Here is an 18,614-nt window from a genome sequence, read left to right as displayed (position 1 = left end):
GATTAAAGATTCACTGAATAAGTGACTGTGCAGGGAAGGGCTAGCCTTCACTCATCCTAGCTTCAACTTAGGTCTTATGTCCAGAGTTTGATTTTTAATTTGTACCTTGAACCCAATCATGAAAGCAGTAACAGTACATTTAGGCCACTACAGTGAAAAGATAACGCTGAAAAGATGGACCTTACTTTCATACCAACACTCATAAGGCAGTCACATGACGTAGGCCAGTGAAGATAAAACGCTGAAAAGATGGACCTGACTTTCATGCCAACACTCACATGTCGGTCACATGACAATGGCTAGTGAAGAGAGAAGGCTGAAAAGATGGACCTGACTGTCATACCAACACACACCTGGCAGCCGTTTGACAATCGCCAAAGAAGAAAGAACACTGAAAAGATGGATCTGACTTTCATATCAACACTCACCTGGCCACATGATGATGGCCAGTGAATAACAACGCTGAAAATATGGCCTGACGTTCATACCAACACTCATTTGGAAGCCACATCACCATGGCCAGTGGAAAAAAAATGCTGAAAAGATTGGCCTGACTTTCATACCAACACTCACCTGGCAGCCACATTAGGAGGCCAGTGAAAAAAGAACACTAAAAAGATGGACCTGACTTTCATACCAACACTCACATGGCAGCCACATTAGGAGGCCAGTGAAAAAAGAACACTAAAAGAATGGCCTTTCATCCGAAGACTCATTTGACAGCCACATCACCATGACCAGTGAAGAAAAAACGCTGAAAAGATTGGCCTGGCTTTCATATCAACACTCACCTGGCAGCCACATAGGAGGCCAGTGAAGAGAGAACACTGAATAGTAGGACCTTACTTTCATACAAACACTCCCATGGCAGTCACATGACGATGGCCAGTGAAGAGAGAAGGCTGAAAAGATGGACCTGACTTTCATACCAACACAAACCTGGCTGCTGCATGACAATCGCCAAAGAAGAGAGTACACTGAAAAGATGGACCTGACTTTCATATTAACACTCACCTGGTAGCCACCTGATGATAGCCAGTGAAGAAAGAACGCTGAAAAGATGGCCTGACTTTCATACCAACACTCACCTGGCAGCCACATTAGGAGGCCAGTGAAGAGAGAACACTGAAAAGGTGGACCTTACTTTGATAGCAACACGCACATGGCAGTCACATGACGATGGCCAGTGAAGAGAGAAGGCTGAAAAGATGGCCTGACTTTCATACCAACACACACCTGGCAGGCACCAGAAATCGCCAGTAAAGAGAGAACACTGAAAAGATGGACCTGACTTGCATATCAACCTTCACCTGGCAACCACGTGACGATGGCCAGTGAAGAAAGAACAATGAAAAGATGGCCTGACTTTCATACCAACACTTATTTTGCAGCCACATGACGATGGCCAGTGAAGAGAAAACGCTGAAAAGATGGAACTGACTTTCATAACAACACTCACCTGATAGCCACATGACGATGGTCAGTGAAGAGAGTATGCTGAAAAGATAGACCTGACTTTCATACCAACACTCACCTGGCAGTCACATGAGGATGACCAGTGAAGAGAGAACGCTTAAAAGATGGACCTGACCTTCATACCAACAGTCACACGACTTTGGCCAGTGAAGGAAGAAGGCAAAAAAGATGGACCTGACTTTCATATCAACGCTCACATGTCAGGCACATGACAATGGACAGTGAAAAGAAAATGCTGAAAAGATGGACCCGACTTTCATATCAACACTCATCTGGCAACCACATGACGATGGTCAGTGAAGAAAGAACACTGAAAAGATGGAACTGACTTTCATAACAACACTCACCTGATAGCCACATGATGATGGCCAGTGAATTGAGAACGCAGAAAAGATGGACCTGACTTTCATATCAACACTCATCTGGCAGCCACATGACGATGGCCAGTGAAGAGAGAAGGCAAAAAAGATGGACCTGACTTTCATATCAACACTCACATGTCAGGCACATGACGATGAACAGTGAAAAGAGAACGCTGAAAAGATGGACCTGACATTCATATCAACACTCACCTGCAGCCACATGAAGATTGCCAGTGAAAAGATAACACTGCAAACATGGACCTGACTTTCATACCGACACTCACCGGGCAGAAACATGACGATGGCCAGTGAAGAGAGAACGCTGAAAAGATGGACCTGACTTTCATACCAACAACTCAAATGGCAGTCAAATGATGATGGCCAGTGGAGAGAGAACTCTGAAAAGGTGGACCTAACTTTCATATCAACACTCACCTGGCAGCCACATTATGATGGTGAGTTAAGAGAGAGCACTAAAAAGATGGACCTACTTTCATATCAACACTCTTCTGGCAGGCACATGATGATGGCCAGTGAATTGAGAATGCAAAAAAGATGGACCTGACTTTAATATCAACACTCACTTTGCAGCCGCATGATGATGGCCAGTGAGGAGAGAACACTGACAAGGTGGATCTAACTTTCATACCATCACTCACAAGACAGTCACATGACGATAGCCAGTGAATAGAGAATGCTCAAAAGATGGAACTGACTTTCATACCAACACTCACCTGGCAACCACATGATGATGGCCAGTGAAAAGAAAACACTGAAAAGATGGACCCGACTTTCATATTAACACTCACCTGGCAGCCACATAACGATGGCCAGTTAAGATAGAATGCTGAAACGATGGACCTGACTTTCATACCAACAACTCAAATGGAAGTCACATGACGATGGCCAATGGAGAAAGAGCACTGAAAAGGTGGACCTGACTTTCATACCAACACTCACCTGGCAGGCACCTGACGATGGCCAGTGAAGAGAGAACGCTGAAAAGATAGACCTGACTTTCATATCAGCACTTACCTGGCAGGCACATGACAATGGCCAGTGAAGAGACAACAGGGAAAAGATGGATCTGACTTTCATACCAACACTCATATGCCAGGCACATGATGATGGCCAGTGAAGAGAGAATGCTGAATAGATGACCTGACTTTTATACTAACGCTCACCTGGCAGCCACATGACACTGGCCAGAAGAGAGAACGCTGAGAAAATGGACCCGACTTTTATAGCAACACGCATTTGGCAGGCACACAACGATGGCCCGTGAAGAGAGAACACTTAGAAGATGGACCTGACACTCAGATCAACACTCACCAGGCAGCCACATGACGATGGCCAGTGAAGGGAGAATGCTGAAATAATGGACCTGACTTTCATATCAATACTCACCTGGCAGCCACATGACGATGGCCAGTGAAGGGAGAACGCTGAAAAAATAGACCTGACTTTCATATCAATACTCACCTGGCAGCCACATAGGAGGCCAGTGAAGAGAGAACACTGAATAGTAGGACCTTACTTTCATACAAACACTCCCATGGCAGTCACATGACGATGGCCAGTGAAGAGAGAAGGCTGAAAAGATGGACCTGACTTTCATACCAACACAAACCTGGCTGCTGCATGACAATCGCCAAAGAAGAGAGTACACTGAAAAGATGGACCTGACTTTCATATTAACACTCACCTGGTAGCCACCTGATGATAGCCAGTGAAGAAAGAACGCTGAAAAGATGGCCTGACTTTCATACCAACACTCACCTGGCAGCCACATTAGGAGGCCAGTGAAGAGAGAACACTGAAAAGGTGGACCTTACTTTGATAGCAACACGCACATGGCAGTCACATGACGATGGCCAGTGAAGAGAGAAGGCTGAAAAGATGGCCTGACTTTCATACCAACACACACCTGGCAGGCACCAGAAATCGCCAGTAAAGAGAGAACACTGAAAAGATGGACCTGACTTGCATATCAACCTTCACCTGGCAACCACGTGACGATGGCCAGTGAAGAAAGAACAATGAAAAGATGGCCTGACTTTCATACCAACACTTATTTTGCAGCCACATGACGATGGCCAGTGAAGAGAAAACGCTGAAAAGATGGAACTGACTTTCATAACAACACTCACCTGATAGCCACATGACGATGGTCAGTGAAGAGAGTATGCTGAAAAGATAGACCTGACTTTCATACCAACACTCACCTGGCAGTCACATGAGGATGACCAGTGAAGAGAGAACGCTTAAAAGATGGACCTGACCTTCATACCAACAGTCACACGACTTTGGCCAGTGAAGGAAGAAGGCAAAAAAGATGGACCTGACTTTCATATCAACGCTCACATGTCAGGCACATGACAATGGACAGTGAAAAGAAAATGCTGAAAAGATGGACCCGACTTTCATATCAACACTCATCTGGCAACCACATGACGATGGTCAGTGAAGAAAGAACACTGAAAAGATGGAACTGACTTTCATAACAACACTCACCTGATAGCCACATGATGATGGCCAGTGAATTGAGAACGCAGAAAAGATGGACCTGACTTTCATATCAACACTCATCTGGCAGCCACATGACGATGGCCAGTGAAGAGAGAAGGCAAAAAAGATGGACCTGACTTTCATATCAACACTCACATGTCAGGCACATGATGATGAACAGTGAAAAGAGAACGCTGAAAAGATGGACCTGACATTCATATCAACACTCACCTGCAGCCACATGAAGATTGCCAGTGAAAAGATAACACTGCAAACATGGACCTGACTTTCATACCGACACTCACCGGGCAGAAACATGACGATGGCCAGTGAAGAGAGAACGCTGAAAAGATGGACCTGACTTTCATACCAACAACTCAAATGGCAGTCAAATGATGATGGCCAGTGGAGAGAGAACTCTGAAAAGGTGGACCTAACTTTCATATCAACACTCACCTGGCAGCCACATTATGATGGTGAGTTAAGAGAGAGCACTAAAAAGATGGACCTACTTTCATATCAACACTCTTCTGGCAGGCACATGATGATGGCCAGTGAATTGAGAATGCAAAAAAGATGGACCTGACTTTAATATCAACACTCACTTTGCAGCCGCATGATGATGGCCAGTGAGGAGAGAACACTGACAAGGTGGATCTAACTTTCATACCATCACTCACAAGACAGTCACATGACGATAGCCAGTGAATAGAGAATGCTCAAAAGATGGAACTGACTTTCATACCAACACTCACCTGGCAACCACATGATGATGGCCAGTGAAAAGAAAACACTGAAAAGATGGACCCGACTTTCATATTAACACTCACCTGGCAGCCACATAACGATGGCCAGTTAAGATAGAATGCTGAAACGATGGACCTGACTTTCATACCAACAACTCAAATGGAAGTCACATGACGATGGCCAATGGAGAAAGAGCACTGAAAAGGTGGACCTGACTTTCATACCAACACTCACCTGGCAGGCACCTGACGATGGCCAGTGAAGAGAGAACGCTGAAAAGATAGACCTGACTTTCATATCAGCACTTACCTGGCAGGCACATGACAATGGCCAGTGAAGAGACAACAGGGAAAAGATGGATCTGACTTTCATACCAACACTCATATGCCAGGCACATGATGATGGCCAGTGAAGAGAGAATGCTGAATAGATGACCTGACTTTTATACTAACGCTCACCTGGCAGCCACATGACACTGGCCAGAAGAGAGAACGCTGAGAAAATGGACCCGACTTTTATAGCAACACGCATTTGGCAGGCACACAACGATGGCCCGTGAAGAGAGAACACTTAGAAGATGGACCTGACACTCAGATCAACACTCACCAGGCAGCCACATGACGATGGCCAGTGAAGGGAGAATGCTGAAATAATGGACCTGACTTTCATATCAATACTCACCTGGCAGCCACATGACGATGGCCAGTGAAGGGAGAACGCTGAAAAAATAGACCTGACTTTCATATCAATACTCACCTGGCAGCCACATGACGATGGCCAGTGAAGGGAGAATGCTGAAAAAATGGACCTGACTTTCATATCAGTACTCACCTGGCAGCCACATGACGATGGCCAGTGAAGAGAGAACACTGAAAAGATGGACCTGAATTTCATACCAACACTCACCTGGCAGTCACATGAAGATGGCTACTGAAGAGAGAATGCTGAAAAGATGGACCTGACTGTCATACCAACACTCACCTGGCAGGCACATGCCGATGGCCAGTGAAGAGACAACGCTGAAAAGATGGACCAGACTTTTATATCAGCGCTCACCTGGCAGCCACATGACGAAGGCCAGTGAAGAGAGAACACTGAAAAGATGGACCTGAATTTCATATCAACACTCACCTGGCAGCCACATGATGATGGCCAGTGAAGAGAGAACACTGAGAAGATGGACCTGACTTTGATACCAACACTCCCCTGGCAGCCACATGACGATAGACAGTGAAGAGAGAACACTGAAAAATTGGACCTGACTTTCATACCAACACTCCCATTGCAGTCACATGGTGATTGCCAGTGAAGAGAGAATGCTGAAAAGATGGACCTGACTTTCATACCAACTCTAACCTGCCAGGCACATGATGATGGCCAGTGAAAGAGAATGCTGAAAAGATGGACCTGACTTTCATGTCAACACTCACCTGGTAGCCGCATGACGATGGCCAGTGAGGAGAGAACACTGAAAAGATGGACCTGACTTTCATATCAACACTCACCTGGTAGCCTCATGATGATGGGCATTGGAGAGAGTATGCTGAAAAGGTGGCTACAGTAACAGGTGGAGGGAACTAGAAGCAAAAATCACGGTGGCAGGGAAAGGAAGGTTGCACACACAGAGATGAAAGGGTAGATGGGGCTAGGTTCTGGAAGGCTGGGGAGGGTAGAGGGGCAGACTGCGTTAACTGTTATTAACTTTTACATTCTTCTTAGTAAAGTACCACACAAGAACAAGTATCCAACATTCTGAGTATTAATATTAAACCAATATATAAACAGCTGCATGCTCACACCAAGTGTAGTCTAGTGAGGGAGAGGAGAGAGAGGGGAGGGTGGAGGCAGAGGGTGACTGGCAGGGTCTCACCTAATGTGCACAGTGTGAGGGTGTTCCACACGCCCCCTGGGTGAAGGGCTCAACTACAACTTGAACTTTACCTTAGAAATGGAAACAATGTAACCTAAACATTTGTACTCTCATGTTAATATGAAATAAAAAAAATACACGGCTAATAATATATACCAGTAAGCATGGAGGAATGAATGATGAGACCAGCTTTCCATGTTGGAAGGCCATATTAATTTAGATAAAATCAAATAAGGCTACTTTCAAGAAATGTCATTTAGATACATTTGAAAATGTACCTTACTCTATAATAGTCTAACTCTATGTACTTAATAATTTCCAAAAATGAAAATTGTTTGTTGATTTTAAAGTTAACTAATCCTTCAATGACTTTGTTGTCTGCTTTTTGTTGGAAAGCATTTGAATATTTGGTTGCAGCACGGAGGTCTGCAGTTTCAGTTGAACCTCTACATGGCTCTCAGTCATCAATGACCTTAGAGGGTTTTGATTTGGGTTAGGTAGGAGAATGCAGATTCTCTGCAATAAGTGGTTGAAAAAGAAGAAAGTATTTGAGGGCTTATTGCCAAATGAATAGGTATTTTACCACATTTTTTCCATATTTCAATCGAATCTTTCTTAGAATCAAACAGTGACTTTAAGACGTCATCTAATGAGAGCTCAGTCTATTCCATCTGTAGTTCTTTATGTGCCTTGGAGATACCAAGTGGGTGATGCTGAAATGCTGACTGGAGTGTGATGTCACGGTTCTCAAAGTCTGTGAGCCTTTCACTGCTGTCTCCCATTCATGCGCCATAACAGCTCTGTACAGGTTCTCACGTGATTTGCTTGGATCACCCTGCCCATCGGTGACCTTTGTTAACTGGGGAAAATATTCATCTGACATTTGCTTTTGAGGAAGTATTTTTAAAAAGACACTTTTTTTTTTGAAATTCTTTTTTTTTTTTTTTTGCCATATATCATACATTGACTTAGTTTTACCTTGCAAAGAATTATTCAAGTCATTTTGATTTGACACAGAAATACTGCATTCTTACAAAAACCTTCCCTCAAAAATTTATATTACTGATTACATTTTTTATAGAATTTAACTATCTATTATTTTTAATAGATAACTAACATTTATAAATAAAGATAAAAGATAATTTCAAAAAATAGATCATGCCAAAACTTATAGACAATAGAAAAAGAAGAAATACTTCAAAGTCATTCTACTTAATCTGGATACGCCTGATATTAAAATTAGAAAAAATATTATATATTTAACTATCTATGCTTTTTATTATTTATTTATTTATTTATTTATTTTGCGGTTTTTGGCCGGGGCTGGGTCTGAACCTACCACCTTCAGCATATGGGTCCGGCGCCCTATTCTTATACAGATAAAACTTTGACTAACACCTATCTCTGCAATAGCCAATGCACCTTAGAATGATACAGCAAATCCACTCTGAACACCTCCTACCTCAAGTTTAGCATGATACAGAACTTGCCACTCCATGTTGCATTTGCAGGAGTGTAGTTAACAATACTTATAACAGGTTGCAAAGTGTCACTTATAAAATAGTAGCTCTAGCAGGGATATTTTGACCATGAAAACAAGTCAATACTTTTCTGTTAATACTTTTTTATCTGTGCAATAAACCCTTCATCTTTTCCTGTCCTGGAAGGTGCACGGTCTGTACTGAATTTACCAAATCCAGATCAGCTTCATGAACTTCATTTATCTTGAAAAAATTTAAAGTTATTTATTCCCCATGTTGTATTCACAACGGGGTTCAAAGAAAGTAACTGTTTGCAGCAGCAAAGAAAAACTTTTTTTTTTTTTTTTTTTTTGTAGAGACAGAATCTCACTGTACCGCCCTCGGGTAGAGTGCCGTGGCGTCACACGGCTCACAGCAACCTCTTAACTCTTGGGCTTACGCGATTCTCTTGCCTCAGCCTCCCGAGCAGCTGGGACTACAGGCGCCCGCCACAACGCCCGGCTATTTTTTGGTTGCAGTTTGGCCGGGGCTGGGTTTGAACCCGCCGCCCTGGGCATATGGGGCTGGCGCCCTACTCACTGAGCCACAGGTGCCGCCCAAAAGAAAAACTTTTATGAACCAAATGAAGTAGAAAACCTGCATCAACTCATTGGTAACAGTTGATATATCCCCAAAATTGAATAATATCTATTTTCCTTTAGAAGTATTGAATGAAAGTTTTCTGTTAAGTTGAAGGCTAACTCATGTTGTTCATTAGTTATGGTTCTCCTTGAAAGAGGCAGTTTGTACTTTGAAAGATCACTGGAGTCTAAGCATCCGGCTCTGACAATGCATTATTTCACAATTTTTACATCAGTGAATGGGTTTCCTTTCCCTCTGAGTATATAAACTACTCTATAAATGGTTTCACTGGCATTATTTCTGAGTCTTATTTCTGCTTGAAAGAATTGTCTTTGCTTTTGCTTTTCATTTCTAATTTCTGCAATACAAACTTTCAGGCCTTTCCTTATAATTTAAAATATTTGGGGTCCTTATGGGTGTTACAATGTTATAATTAAATCCTTATGAACACTAAATTTCCTTAATGTTGATCTTGCATTATCACAAAGCAAGCAAATCATCTTTTCTTTGTCAAAAATGGGATAATATTGTAATTCTCAATTCTAATTAAAAAAATCTGTTTTCTTTCTTCGGTGTTCTCTTGGTGTTTCTTGACACGATGGGCTGTCAAGCACACAGAATTAAAAATGAATGTTGATGTATGCAACTGTTCACAAATTACAATTCAAACAGAAGCACCAGTCCACTGTTGTCAAAAGCTGGTAACAGCCTGGCACACAGACCAACCAGTCCCATGTGGTAGTGGCACCCGTTAGGTGGTGGAAATTAGAACTAAACTGTGAGCCTAGCACACAATTAGCTCTCATAGAGAACTCATATTGTTATTTTGCCAGTTAATGTGGGAGGGTTATTCATTGAAACTTATTATTTGGTATTTTAAATATGTTAATTTTTAAAATAAAATATAAAAGACAAAAATGTATTAATAAAAATAAAAATGTGTCCTGAAAATTTGGGTTCAGCCAAAAGGCCATTCTTAAGCACCCAGAAGGCCAGAGGTTCCCCACCCTTAGATGAGAACTACATAAAATTGTGAAAAATTACTTTCTTTTGGTGGTTAGCAGAGGGGGACAGTAGTGTGGTGGGGAGATAGCCTTTCACGTAATTATATGAAAACAATTATTATTATGCAACACACATGCACACCACATACATGGATAAACATGTAAACATCCTATGCTAATAAAGGAACTTGATAAAATTATGGGTAATTTTTATTGTTTTGTTTTTCGTATTTTCAAACATTTTATTTACAAAGGATACATTCTTCTTAGTAAAGCATCACAAGAATGGAGAAGCAAGAATCCAGTGTACTCAACCCTAATATGAAGCCAGTAGATGATCTAATACATGCGTAACCACATAAGAGGAAAACTCAGGTCAATTCAAGGTGGGGGCAGGGGAATGAGGGAGTGACGAGAGGGAGTTGGGGCTCATGGTGTATGGCACAGCTTTTTGGGGTGGGACACAATTATAAGAGTGACTTTACCCAACAAATGCAAACAGTGTAACGTAATTCTTTGTACCCTCAGTGAACCTGAAACAATAAAAAAAAAATTAAAAAAATAAAAATAAAAAGGAATAATAGTAAAATTCTATATAAAAATCTACTTATGGAGAATAGAAATACAGAGTCTTAGATAAAAGATATTAAGCCTTTCAAAGTCTAAATAAATGCGTTACAATAGGGTAAAATAACTGACATAATATGGGAGCAATGTGTCAGAAACAGAAACTGCAATGCCAGAGAAAGTTCTGGAAACACTTGCAAAAAATAATACACAACATTGATAGGATACATCCCAATTCACAGTCACAAACACCGTCCCATATAACCTGCCCAATAACCCCACCACTGAGTAACTAGTATTAATTCCCGTTTCTAGGTGAAGTTCTTTAGGATAAGAGCAGTCAGTTAACTCATGACGGCAATCCAGCCAGTCTATGGGAAAACTAGGATTTATACCCAGGTCTGGCAGACCCAGAGACTTAGGTTTACCACATTCTTTTTGTTGTAATGCTATTATTAACTGGTGAAACACTACATATAAGAGAACACAACTTACAGAAGGAAAAAAATCTAACAGGTTTGTGAAGGCAAAGCAGTAGGCTGATAAAAACGTGCTACTAACATTGGTCATACAGAATTCGCAGCACTTAAAGGCCATTTTGAAGACACGGGGAAAAGCAAAGTCCTTGACAAAACAGGTCTATACGAGGGCTCTGGAAACACCAGGAACTGGGCAGCAATCCTGCGGCTGGACTCAGACCATAAAGCCTTGGCAGAGATTTGCTTCATGACAGCCGCTGAAGAATGGCTGCATGCGGAAAAGAGAGCTCCGGGTAAGAACACAGGGACCACCTATTTTGCAGGACCCACCTACTCCGAGAAAGTAGGCCGGGTGTAAAGGAGGTAGACAGATAAAGTGGGGGGATTACAGAGGAAAGTGAAGAACGCACTGGAGGGTCATGCACTGTCCAGTAAGCTGGGGAGTGAGACGCTAGCAGCGGCCGCAAGACAGTATTTCTGCCACCCAATCACTCCTGAAAAGGAGGCAGGGATTGAGACTTTTAAAGAAAAGGAGGAACTAATCTTTATCTGGAATGAGTGGTCAAAAAATAAAGAAGGCAGAGGGTAGCAAAATAAATTATGACATGAGTTATGCCTCTGGTGGAAAGGTTTAAAACAGAAAGAAACATACTTAAAATATCTCCACGAAATGTCTCTCTTGCACATTAATTAAAAAAAAAAAAAATAGATCTCACTCATGAAAGAGCTTACCGAAAACAAAATGTGTTAAGAAGCCAGGGTATTGTAAAAAGAAAAAAAAAAACAGCTATCATTACAATATAGGAAATAGAAACTGTCACAGCTTGAAAGACAATTGGCCTGAATAGCAGACGTGTCTCTCAGCACTCGAAAAGTAAAATTGCATCCTATTTTTCTACTGAAAGAACTAACGCTGTGTTCCCTTCTGGAAAAAAAATGTCGGCCTCTCATAAAGCCAAATTTCTGTCACCTTGTGGTTCTCTCAAATTATCTCTGGGCCACTTAGCTCAGATGTTAAGAGCATCATTAGCAGTGAGGTGGTGTCAAAGAGAAGGAGGCCACAGCAGCAGGTTCTCCTGGGTCCGGTCTGGAGAGGTGATCTACAAGGGAATTTGACAGTAGTGAGAATCTTGAGTCTCTAATGTATCCATTGAAACAAAGCATAAAACACAGCCTGCTTGGGTCGCCACTGAGGCACAAAGTAGGAGGGATAAACTGATAATCGTAGTAGGCGAGACAGATCCCACGTGATAGGAGAGACTGGGGAGATGAGACAGAAGGGAGGGAAGCCAACTACTATTTGGCAGAAGAAAGGGGCCAAAAAGGGAAAGAGAGGGGAAAGGGGGAATCTGACATTGTGCCGAATTGAGTATCAAGAACCTAATCATAAAAGAGAGGAAAAAGATGGGAGAGTTAAAGAATAGAGCACAATAATCACAGAAGCAGAATAATAAAACTCATTAATTTCAACATAATGATGGAGGCACAGATGTCTCTGCAGGGTGTAGCCTGTACTTGTGATTGCACGGTAAGTATCGGATGACTTAAAGCACGTGGCAATGTCACCAAAATGAAGGGGGAAAATATATGCAGACTACAAGAGAAATGTGAGAACTTCTTTATTAAATAGGTTCAGATGGATGGTACAAAATTTAAGAGGCTCAATTCAAAGAATTATTGTATTTAGGGCTGATGTATTCAGCCCAATTTCTTACTGCATGAATCCAGAAAAGTGATTGATTTCCCTCTGGGGCTGAAGTGTATGCTTCTCAAATCTGGATAATTGGGTACAATGGAATAATCCACGATGCTCTTGGGGGGAGTAAAAAAAACAAGAGTAAAAAAAAAAAAAAGAAAGAAATTCAACTGGTGTCACTTAGGTTCCGGAACTCAGAGAACTGTAGGGGATAAACCAGCAAATTGCAGCCCCAGACTCACACTGTGGGACCCTTCCCCACCCGGCTCTGGCTCAACCCCTCCCCCAAATGGGAGCCTCATGTCTCACTCATTCCGTGGACTTTCAGAGCTATGCAAGGCTCTGAAAACAGAGAAATCCCCCCAAACTTGAGGGCCTCTGTGGTCCTAGGTAAAAGTGAGGTCAGGGACCAGGGCGAGCAGGGAGGGAAGCAGTGGGAGAGAGTGTGCAGGCTGCCTAAAGTAGCCACACACAGGGAAAAACGGGAGATCGGAGCTAAACATACGTTTATTTACAACATATTCATTACAAAACTTTTACAAAATAGTTACAAAGTATCTTCTACATGTTGCCACCTCCTTCTACAGACAAAGGCTTCTCTCCCACTCATGACCAACATGTCCCAAGACGGCTGATTTCCTATGTATGGTGACTTTGGGGCATCCAGTGATAGTGGGTTGAATTGTGACCTGCAAAAAGACACATTCAAGTCCTAAACCCCAGCACCTATGACGGTCACCTTACTGGGAAACAGGGTCTTTGTAGATGTTATCAATCAGAGATGAGGTCATTCTAGATTTGGCCTGGCCCTGACACCAACAGCTGGTGCCTTTATTAGGAAAAGAAGAGGGAAATTGGATACAGGGGCACAGAAGGAAAAAGGCCCTATGAGGACAGAGCCACCAAGTGGGCGGTGCCGCTACATGTCAAGGAATGCCCAGGATATTGGCAACAGCCACTAGTAGCTAACAGGAGGCAAAGAAGGGTGGGCACATCCCTAGCGGCTTCAGAGGGAGCAGGACCCTGTTGCCACCCAAATTTCAGACTTCTGGTCTCCAAAACTATCAGAGAATGAATTTCTGTTGTTTGTTTGTTTTGTTTGTTTTGGCAGGGGGTGAATTTGAACCTGCCACCTCCAGCATATGGGGCCAGTGCCCTACTTCTTTGAGGCACAGGTGCCACCCAAATTTCTGCTCTTTTAAGTCATAATGTCTAGGGTACATTGTTACAGCAGCTCTAAGAAATGAATACAACAAGAGAGGGGAGGAGAGACGCAGCAGAGAGGCCTTTTCTAAGCCCACAAATATAAATCCATTCTCTTTTACCCAATCACTAACTGTCCCTTCCACAAAAAAAAAATCCATAAATTGTCACAGTGTCACCTTTACAACAAAATCAGTAGTGCCCACATCAACAAGTTGTTTCTAAATATTTTGTGTAATTCAAGCTGCTGGGCTTAAAAATGTTTGAGTAAATTCCTGTCATCTATGTATACTTATGTATTGAGTAGAAAAATGCACTAATATATTGATATTTATTAGCTATTATGATTAAGTACAATGGCAATGAATGAAATAAAGATGAATAATAGGATATTTTAACTTATATTTATTAATGATATACAAAGTCATTTTTGTCCCTCAATTGATAATATATGACATCTTACTAGTAATAAACATTTTCAATGAAAGAAATCAGGTAGTGTGTGCTTTATAATTATTTACAAAAATTGTGTTAGGGACAGTGTCTGTGGCTCAGTGGGTAGGGTGCTGGCCCCATATACTGAGGGTGGAAGGTTCAAACCCAGCCCTGGCCAAACTGTAACAACAACAAAAAAAATAGCTGGGTATTGTAGTGGGCGCCTGTAGTCCCAGCTACTCAGGAGGCTGAGGCAAGAGAATCGCCTAAGCTCAAGAGTCGGAAGTTGCTGTGAGCTGTGTGACACCACGGCACTCTACCATGGGCGATAAAGTGAGATTCTGTCTCTACAATAAATAAATAAATAAATAAATGCTGTAATACTTTGACATCAAGCTTTGACAAGCCTCAGTTACAATTCATCGTATTCCAATGCTTGGTCCTAAGGACAGTCAACAGCAGAAAACTACGTCGTGGAAATATTGTGGGTCCATTATTGGAAGACCTGTTGCTTTTGTTTCTCATTAAATCATGTCATTCATATTCTAACCTCGACCACCAAGGAATGTAGAGTTTTGGTTAAAAAAAATATAGAAGTATCAGAAGTATGGAAGAGCAATCACCTCACGTACCCGCTACTAAACTAGAGCGGGTAGGTGAACATGTACACGCTCACAGGAAAGAAACCCAGTGAAAGCCAAGTCGGGGAGAGGGAGAGAGGGCAAGGGGTTGGGTCATTCCCACCCAAAACGTCCACTGCTCAAGTACCTGGCACTCTATCTGGGTGTAGGAAATACTTTCTAATCAGACTTCATTTTATAAATGCAAAATATGGAATCTAATCGTTTGTACCGTCACATTAATCTGGAAATAAAACAAAAGAAAGAACTTCCCACAGAAAATAGACTGATAACTTTCTTCTCCCTTGTTGTCTATCAATTACATTTTCAATCCATTCAGAAAGTGTATATTTCCAGTTTAATCAAAGTAATCAAAATCCATGGAAACACCTTTAAAGGCTACTAAAACTCCTTAGAAATTCCATGTCTGAGCATAAGTGTCCGGATAGGAGATGTTTTATAGATGATACACTCAACATTTTTCAAAACAAACTCACATCATAGTGGAAATATTTCTATGCATCTGTTTTTAAATGCTTTCTCCGTTCCATGATTTTCCTTCTAAAGGTGGTCATTTTTCTCACTCACTGTTAAAACATCATTTCCCTTGAAGATACAAATTAAGTGTGACGACAACACAATACAGACAGCTGCCTTCACAGGAGGCCTGAGTAAACCTGCACCAGGTGAGCACCTAGGGATGCAGGAAATAGACTAGTGGCTTCCAATAAACAGTATCTAAAAGAAAAATGCACAATCCTTTTATTCTAGTAAAATTCTCATTGACCTATATACATAGGCGTGTGTTTTTAATACGTATCTATTTGAGATTCTGGCTTAGAATTAAAGCCACTGCAAATAACAGCAGTATTTAGCACTTTGCATGTAAGATTTCACGCTACCCTCATGAGAGGCTTATGAGAACTAAATTCTATGTTTATCTCCATTTATAGAGAAGGAAACTAAATAAGTCATAATGAAGCTTGTGACTCCAAAACTAAGGCTGCGGTACTAGCTCCATTCTGGATTTCAGGTTTTGATGGGTTTGAAGCTAAGGAGGTAAAGAACTCAAACCCTCTGAATGCTCAGAAGTGTCTAAAGGTGGGTAAAGTCAGGGGATGGAGAGTGGTGAAGAGTGGTCAGAGGTTGATGATAAAAGCCTGTTGCAACATTTTGCTAGAGTTCATTCAGATGTGTGATCCCTTTGTACAGTTAAAATCCACCCCAAACAGAAGAAATATGAGGGGAAAGGGTAGAACATCGTCCCGTGTGTGACACTGCCTGGAGACGTCCTCGGTATTCAGAGTGGATATACACCTCGTATATCAAAGGCTTACAACTACATAACAAAAGGACAAAGGGTTCCGTATAGTTCTCCCAGGCCCTGCTTCAGAAACTTCTGGCTTGCTCTTTGGACATCCACTTTGCATGCATAAGGAAAATGTTTATAGAATCTCATCTTGAATCAGCCTTGCTCAACTGAAAATCCTTCCAGTTTGTTAGGGTTTCTACATTTGGAGTATGCTAAGCATGAACTGTATATGTAGGACAGAAAAAGAAAACGTTGAAGAAAAGAGAAGGGGGTTCGGTGCCCGTAGCATAGAGGTTACGGAGCCAGCCACGTACACCTCGGCTGTCGAGTTCGAACCCAGCTTGGGCCAAACAACAATGACAACTTCAACCAAAACATAGCCGGGCATTGTGGTGGGCACCTGTAGTCCCAGCTGCTTGGGAGGCTGGGAGAATCACTTAAGCCCAAGGGTTGGAGGTTGCTGTGAGCTGTGACACCAAGGCACTCTACCAAGGGTTACAGAGTGAGACTCTGTCTAAAAAAAAAGAAAGAAAGAAAGAAAAGAGAACGGACCGTGTTTCTTATGTAAGCTTGTCAGTGCTGGTTTCCAGGAAAACATGTGGGACAATTAAAAATGACCGAAATGTTTTTGCTGGAGAATTGGCCCCAAGGGATGGGCAGGAAACATCCTATGTTGTTACAGGGCATTACAGTCCAGAACAAAATGTGGGTGCAACAATAACAACAACAACAAAAAGAAATTCAACCTCAACAGCCTAGTGTGTCCGTGAGGAGGGGTGAGAGCTGGGGTTGGAGCTGCACAGAGCCAAGGGTGCAGAGGGAAGAGGGCAAGGCCAGACAGGGAGGGCTGGGAGTCACCATGGAGAAAGAAGGTGCAGAGGAGGAAACTGGGTCAACATGAGATGTGAGAAATACATGTGAAAACCCTCAGCGTTCTGACGGATTGTTTCTGTTTAGTTTCAGCCAGGTCTATGCAGCCTGAGCTTGCATTTGACACCTTAACAGACATTTACTTTCTACCTTCTGTTTCAAACTAAAATATTTTGACTGTGAACAGGAAATGGGTTTGAAAAGACAGCATGTGATGTTACTCCATGCTCCCTCCTATAAGGTACAGTCAATTTGACTTAAATGCTTCCCCTGTACCGGACACTGTCTTAAGTAATTGTAATAGTATTATTTCATCGGATTTTCACATACAAGTCTAACTTGGAGCATATACAGAAATGAAATGGCTAATGAGTTGATAACTGAGCTGGATAATATGCAGATGGAGAAATATTAGACCATTCTCTTTAATTTTGTAGATGATCAAAAATTTTCCAAATTTAAAAATAATACAAAAAGCAAATGTTTATTTATTTTATTATTAACCCCATTATACTGATGAGTAACTTAGGAAGTTTGTGCACTTTAAAATATCTTAGTCAACGTAAAAAACAAGCAACGAGTGATAAAGAACTTAGAACCAAGACGAGCTGGTTTCAGAATGAAGATGCCACAGCAGCAATAACAGCATCAAATGCAGCATCAAACTAGAAAACGTTTCCCATTCCAACATTTTTACATCAGGTCTTATGCAGCATCAGAGTAGATGTGTAACGAAGAAGTTCGGTTCTCTGTAGATACTGTGTGACTGGCATACCGATCTGAGAACAGTGTGTCTGATAATAAATTTTTACCAGATATGGAGTGAGTGATTCTGGATTGTCTCCCTTGTTCTTCCAGATTCGAGATGCTGTTTCACAATATCCCCCACTGGGGGTTAAGAGCGCAAATTTTAGGGTCAAACACTCTGATAGCCCTGTGAACTCAGCATGCTAAGTACTCTAAGATTTGGCATCTCCTTTGTTGAACGGAGTCAATAACAGTACTTAAACACAGAAGGTCACGGTGGGCAGCGTAAAGAGGAAATCCGCAGCTGCCACTCAGAAAGCTACTGGCTGCTCTTTCTTACTTTCTTTTTCTTTCTTTCTTTCTTTCTTCTTTCTTTGACAGAGTCTTACTTTGTTGCCTTTGGTAGAGTACCATGATGTCACAGCTCACAATGACCTCCAGCATGTGGGCTTAGGTGATTCTCCTGCTTCAGCCTCCTGAGTAGCTGGGCCTACAGGCGCCCACTACAATGCCTGGCTATTTTTTGTTGCAGTTTGGCCAGGACAGGTTTTAACCCATCAGTCTTGGTATATGGAGCTGGTGCCCTACTCACTGAGCCATCACCACCCAAGATTTT

Source organism: Nycticebus coucang, chromosome 8, assembly GCF_027406575.1.
Source record: "Nycticebus coucang isolate mNycCou1 chromosome 8, mNycCou1.pri, whole genome shotgun sequence".
Classification (NCBI taxonomy): Eukaryota; Metazoa; Chordata; class Mammalia; order Primates; family Lorisidae; genus Nycticebus; species Nycticebus coucang.
This window is presented reverse-complemented; position numbering follows the sequence as displayed.